Source organism: Tamandua tetradactyla, chromosome 14 (assembly GCF_023851605.1).
Source record: "Tamandua tetradactyla isolate mTamTet1 chromosome 14, mTamTet1.pri, whole genome shotgun sequence".
NCBI classification, from domain to species: Eukaryota; Metazoa; Chordata; class Mammalia; order Pilosa; family Myrmecophagidae; genus Tamandua; species Tamandua tetradactyla.
The window spans coordinates 37,975,129-37,982,150 of record NC_135340.1 but is presented as its reverse complement, the minus strand read 5'-3'; the positions used below and the strand labels follow the sequence as shown (position 1 = coordinate 37,982,150).

General features: G+C 32.2%; 1 pseudogene; it reads right to left on the bottom strand.

The window, feature by feature from the left end:
• Positions 1 to 3,407: 3,407 nt before the first annotated feature.
• LOC143655319 (olfactory receptor 11H7-like) lies at positions 3,408 to 4,369 on the bottom strand (annotated as a pseudogene).
• Between the last annotated feature and the right edge of the window lie 2,653 nt (positions 4,370 to 7,022).

The window sequence follows — 7,022 nt, the reverse complement described above, 5'->3', positions numbered from 1 at the left end:
GGATACAGACTGTGCAACAGGACTGGATATAAAAACTCAGAAATGGACAGCACAATACTACCTCATTGTAATGCAATTATGTTAAAACACTGAATGAAGCTGTATGCGAGGTATAGGTTTTTATTCTCTCTATTATTGTTTTAATTCTTATTCTGTTGTCTTTTTATTTCTTTTTCTAAATTGATGCAAATGTGTTAAGAAATGATGAATATGCAACTATGTGATGATATTAAGAATTACTGATTGTACATGTAGAATGGAATGATTTCTAAATGTTTTGTTAATATTTTTAATTAATAAAAAAAGTTAACTCAAAATGGATCAAAGATCTAAACATTAGGTCTAAGACCATAAAACAGTTAGAGGAAAATGTAGGGAGATATCTTATGAATCTTACAACTGGAGGTGGTTTTATGGACCTTAAACCTAAAGCAAGAGCACTGAAGAAAGAAATTAATAAATAGGAGCTCCTCAAAATTAAACACTTTTGTGCACCAAAGAACTTCATCAAGAAAGTAGAAAGACAGCCTACACAATGTGAGACAATATTTGGAAATGACATATCAGATAAAGGTCTAGTATCCAGAATTTATAAAGAGATTGTTCAACTCAGCAACAAAAAGACAACCAACCCAATTAAAAAATGGGAAAAAGACTTGAACAGATTCCTCTCAGAAGAGGAAATACAAATGGCCAAAAGGCACATGAAGAGATTCTCAATGTCCCTGGCCACTAGAGAAATGCAAATCAAAACCACAATGAGATATCATCTCACACCCACCAGAATGGCCATTTTCAACAAAACAAAAAATGACAAGTGCTGGAGAGGATGTGGAGAAAGAGGCACACTTATCCAGTGTTGGTGGGAATGTCAAATGGTGCAGTCACTGTGGAAGGCAGTTTGGCGGTTCCTCAAAAATCTGAATATAGAATTACCATACGACCCAGCAATACCATTGCTAGGTGTCTACTCAGAGGAATTAAGGGCAGAGACACAAACAGAAATTTGCACAGCAATGTTTACAGCAGCATTATTTACAATTGCAAAGAGATGGAAACAGCCAAAATATCCATCAACAGACGAGTGGCTAAACAAACTGTGGTATATACATACGATGGAATATTATGCAGCTTTAAGACAGAATAAACTTATGAAGCATGTAATAACATGGATGGACCTAAAGAACATTATGCTGAATGAGACTAGCCAAAAACTAAAGGACAAATACTGTATGGTCCCACTGATGTGAACTGACATTAGAGAATAAACTTGGAATATGTCATTGGTAACAGAGACCATCAGCAGAAGAAATAGGGTAAGATAATGGGTAATTGGAGCTGAAAGAATACAGACTGTGCAACAGGACTGGATACAAAAACTCAAAAATGAACACAATACTGCCTAATTTTAATGTAATTATGTTAAAACACTAAATGAAGCTGCATCTGAGCTATAGTTTTTTGTTTTTGTTTTTGTTTTATATATTTTTTTATTTTTTATTTTTATTTTTTCTCTATATTATCATTTTATTTCTTTTTCTGTTGTCTTGATATTTCTTTTTCTAAATCAATGCAAATGTACTAAGAAATGATGATCATACAGCTATGTGATGATATTAAGAATTACTGATTGCATATGTAGAATGGAATGACTTCTAAATGCTGTGTTAGTTATTTTTTTTAATTAATAAAAAAGACAATCTAGATAATGGGATAAAACATTTATAAACCATGTATCTGATACGGAATCAATATCCATAATATATAGAGTAATCCTACAACTCATCCACAAAAAGAAAAAGAAAATGTGAAAAAGACTTGAATAGGCATTATTCCAAAGAAGATATATAAATGGCCAATAAGTACATGTAAAGATGCTCGACATCATTGCCTATTAGGAAAATCAAAATCAAAACCAGAATGGCATTCCATTTCAAACCCACTTGCATGGCTGCTACTAAAAAACAAACAAAAGAAAACAGAAAATATCCAGTCTTAGAGAAGACCTGGAGAACAGATACACTTGTTGAATGTTGGTCAGAATTTAAATTGTTGAATCTTTGTGGAAAACAGTTTAGTGGTCCTCAAAAGTTCAGTATAGAATCTTCTATGTGACCCAGCAATTCCAATTTTAGGTTTATATCCAAAAGAGTTGAAAGCAGTGACATGAACAGATATTTGCATACCGAGTTTCAAAATGAAATTATTCACAATTGCCAAAAGATGAAAGGAACACAAGAGTATGCCAAAAGATGAACAGATAAATAAGATGTGGATATGTATGCAGTGGAATATTATTCACCCATAAAAAAGAATGGAGTTTTGATGCATGTTACAACATGGATGAACTTTGAAGACATCATATTGAGGGAAATAAGGCAGACACAAAAGGGTAAATATTGCTTGTTCTCACAAATGTGAAATAATTAGAATATGCAAATTCAGACTCAGAAACTAGACTCCAGTTTACCCGGGTATGGGATGGGGATAGGGAACGAGTGCTATTGCTTAGTTTGTACAGAGTTTTGTCTGGGGTGATGGAAAAATTTCAGTAACATGTGGTGGTGATGATAGCACAGCATTGTGAATGTAATTACACTAATAAATTACACATTTGAAAGTATTAAAATGGGATAAACATGTTAAAAGCCACAGAACTGTACAAGTCAAAACTATGTAACTATATCTTCTGTTAATGTATAATTATAATACTGTTTCATTAAATGTAACAAAATTACCATATTAATACAAATTGCTAATAGTAGGGAAAGCAGTGTGTGTGAGGATTATATGGGAACTCAACACTTTCGGTATGACTTTTCTGTAAACTTAAAACTTTAATTTAAAAATAGTCTGCAATAAGTCAGAAAATTGTAGTGATATTTTATCAATTTACATTTCATTGAATTTAAGAGGAAGAATTTATTAACTCTTCTGAAGTAACTATACACCTACTTAAAACACCTGTGAAGAAATACTGTCTGGAAAATTGTGAACATACCCCAGCAAAATTCTGTCTTCAGACATTCAAGTTGAGAGAATGAGATCCTAATGTCTTGTGTGTTTTTTTTGTAAATTTAGTTCATAACATTCAAATCACCAGAGATAATTTTTCAGATATACAGAAATCTAGACAACAAAATAAAATTGGTATTAACGTGGAATGTAACATAGTGATTATAATTTGTCTTATTTTTATTTGTAAAATTTTACTATTAATATCTTTTATCTGATAATAGAAATTGAGAGAAAAATAGAAATCACAGTTAATGTTGTAAACATTTTAATACATTTGTGTATTCTCTTCCTCCAAAAATAGATAATTTGTTAATTTGTTAGTGCCATTAAATATCAATATTTTAATCAGATATTTCCCATATATTCTTTCAGGTGTGAAAATAAATTCTTCAAAGATTTCTGCCATGCCACTGAATAAATCTTATAATCCTGAATAATTTTCTCAGGGCCACCTTCATTTCCTTATTCTGGAGACTATAGACCAATGGGTTGAAAAGTGGTGTTAACACAGAATAGACCATTGTCACAATTTTCTGGATCCCTTCTGGATTGCCTGGTGTTGAGCTCACATATACAATCTTGATGGAGCCATAGAACAGAGACACCATGGCAATATGAGAGCCACACGTGGAGAGACCTTTCACTGGCCTTCTGCTGAGGGGACAATCAGTACAGCTCTGATCACCACTGTGTAGGAGCTGGAGATGAAGAAGATGGTGGAGAAAATGAGGACTGAGTTAAAGATGGCACAAATGATCTCAGTGGCTGGAGCTGGAGCACAGAACAACTTCAAAAGGGGTCCTGGGTGACATAGAAAATGATCAATTTTATTGAAACAACAAAATGGGAGCTGAGAAATTAGAAAAACAGGTAAGAGGAAGTACAAGAAACCACACACCCAGCAACAGGTTCCCATTCTGATGCAGCACTGAGCTGTCATGACAGTGGGTTAGTGCAGGGGTCTGCAGATCGCAAGGTACCTATCAAAGGCCTTGGCACACAAGAAGAAGGTCTCAGTGGTGCCCATGGAGAACAAGAGGTGGAACTGGAGGAAGCAGCCCGAGAAGGAGATGGAGTTGTTCTCAGAGACAAAGCTGGCTAGCATATTGGGGACAGTGGAATTGACATACCAGATCTCCAGGAAGGAAAAATTGGCTAGCAGGATGTACATGGGGGTGTGGAGATGGTGGTCCCACCTCACAGCACAGATAATGCACAGGTTTCCGACGAGTGTCAAGGCATAGGTCAGCAAGAAGATTGAAAAGAGGACAATCTGAAACTCCCAGGAACAAGGGAAGCCTAAGAAGATAAATTTACTCAGAGAACTAGAGCAATTTACTATATTGGACATTTTCTTTGTTTTTCAATTCTGCAAAGACAACAGATATCCATATTAAAAGTAGGCTTACATAGTATTTCCCATTGAGGCAGATACTTTGGATAGGGTCAAATTATGATGCATGTCAACAGCAAGACAATATCACTAATTTTGGAGATATTTTTCCATGATATGAAGATATTCACAGTCCTAATTAACACAATAATTGCAATATAATGAGATATTATCCTGTAATCCTGAGGTTTAAAATTGAATTCAGTCAGTATTGATAATAAGCAAATGTACCTAGGAAGCATAAATTTAATTCAAGCAGTGACTGAATAAGGAATGAATAAATATGCCCAAGAGATAACACAGCATTTGTGACATATAAAGAAATTAAAGTTATTGATGTTAAAAATTCTTTTCTATATTTATGAGACAAATAAATACTGTTAAGATGACAACAATACTATTCCCATGTATTCATTTATTTAAAATACTATGCCGGATAATTTATTTTAGATTTATTGTGTTAGAATACGGGAGATTTCCTATATCCACTTAAGAATGTATTTCAATCTAATCATAAAATGAACATGCATGAAATCACTATTTATTAAAGGTTTCACACTTCGTGTACTCTTATTAAAAATAGTCCTTTAAAAACACTGTATAAATGTAAATAAAAAATTTTCATAATTTGCAAATACGAATTGTCCTAACTGGACACAATAAATATAACATAGGTAGATATTTTCCTGTCATTCTGAGGTTTAAAATTGAATTCCATTGGTATTGACAATAAGGAAATATATACAGGAAGTATAATTTGAGTTCAAGCAGTAAATGAATAAGGAATGAATACATATATGTAAGAGACAACAGTATTTGTGACATATAATGAAATTAAAGTGATTGATGTTCAAAATTCTTTGCTATATTTATGAGATATATACTGTGAAGCTGACTTGAGGATAATAATCCTGTGCATTCATAGATTTAAAGTACTATGCAAGATAATTCATTTAATCTTTTTTTCCTCTTGTATGCTGAATGGCAGGGTCACATTTCGTTATTTTCCATGTGAGTATCCCGTTATTGCAGCACATTTTGTTCAATTTTTGCTTGTTTGTTTCTTTGGGAAGTGCTTGGACCAGGAATCAAACCCAGGTCTCCCGCATGACAGCCAAGAATTCTACCACTGAACTACTCTTTGCACTCCCAAGATAATCCATTTTAGTTTCATTGTGATAGGAGATGGGAGATTTCTGATATACATTTAAGAATATATTTCAATCTAATATTAAGATGAACATATATGGACTGAATATTTGCTAGAAGATTTCACACTTCATGCACTCTCTGCATTAAAAATAGCCCTTTAAACCACCCACATATATTAATAAAAATATTCACTCCATTGCAATGCATGGAATGCTGCAGAGAAAGTGAAAGGGCTTCTTGAACATTGAATTTGTATCTGCATAGACAGTCCAAGGTAATGGTGATTCTCTTATTCATAATTCAAAGAGAGGACATTCCACAATTTTAATTTCAGTTTCTAATAATAAATATTGTTTGATAATATTTTGCCTAAATTGATTTTCTAATGTTTTGAAACAGTAGTTTTTGTGAGTATCATCATTAATGAACTCTCCAAATAAAATTATATAAATTCGTAAGACAGAGACATTTAGTAAGTCCATATGATCCACAAGGAGAATGAGTCTTTTAACTCCCAGATGAATTTTTAGTAAAGGTACATGTACTTGAAGTTGATATCCTAGAATAGTGGTTCTCAAAGTGTGGTTTGGGGACTTCTTGTGATCTTTAAGAATTTTTCAGGGATGCAAAGTCAAAACTGTTTTCATAATGATATAGATATATTATTCACCTTTTTTACTCTCTTTTTTCATGATTAAGTAAAGTTTTCTAGAATATGATGCATAATATTTCAACAGACCAGTTAGGAAGTAGATAAGAGAGTCCAACTGTTTTCCATTAAGCCAGACATAAAAGAGATTTGCAAATATATATGGGACTACAGTTTCTCTCACTAATTTTTTTCTCATTAATTTTTGTTGCTTAACAAAATAGTTTTTTTGTAAAATATGCATAATTTATGTTAACATATATGTAGTTCATTATTAAAAAGTTAAAATGAATGCATAAATAGTTTATTTTTCCTGTTTCTAAATTATAAATATCAATGAGCATAATACATGAATTAAAACTGAGGGTTCTTGATTATTCTTAAGATGATAAAGGGGTTTTGAACTAAAACATTTGAGAATCACCATTATAAATAAATCTTAACTACTATGGAATAATTAAATCATTTTCCTAGTCATTCTGCAAAAAAAGTGCTTATATACTTCTCTTTGTTTCTTTTGGTTTCTTTCTCTCTTTCTCTGTGAAAATGTTTTGAAGTTCCATATTTTTGATACCTATTCAAGTGTAATTATATGTTCTTCAGATTTCATATGTAATCTGTCTTATATCTATTCCTTTGCCATCTAATCATGCTCATTCTTTTTTCCCTTCATTATATTTCTACCTTCTAACTTCTATTTCTTTCTCTAATTTAACTAATTAAACACAGGAGTGAACTCTTTATTTAAATATTTTATACCTTTCAAACATATTTTATAGTTACCTTTTCATTAAAAATTATAATTATCTT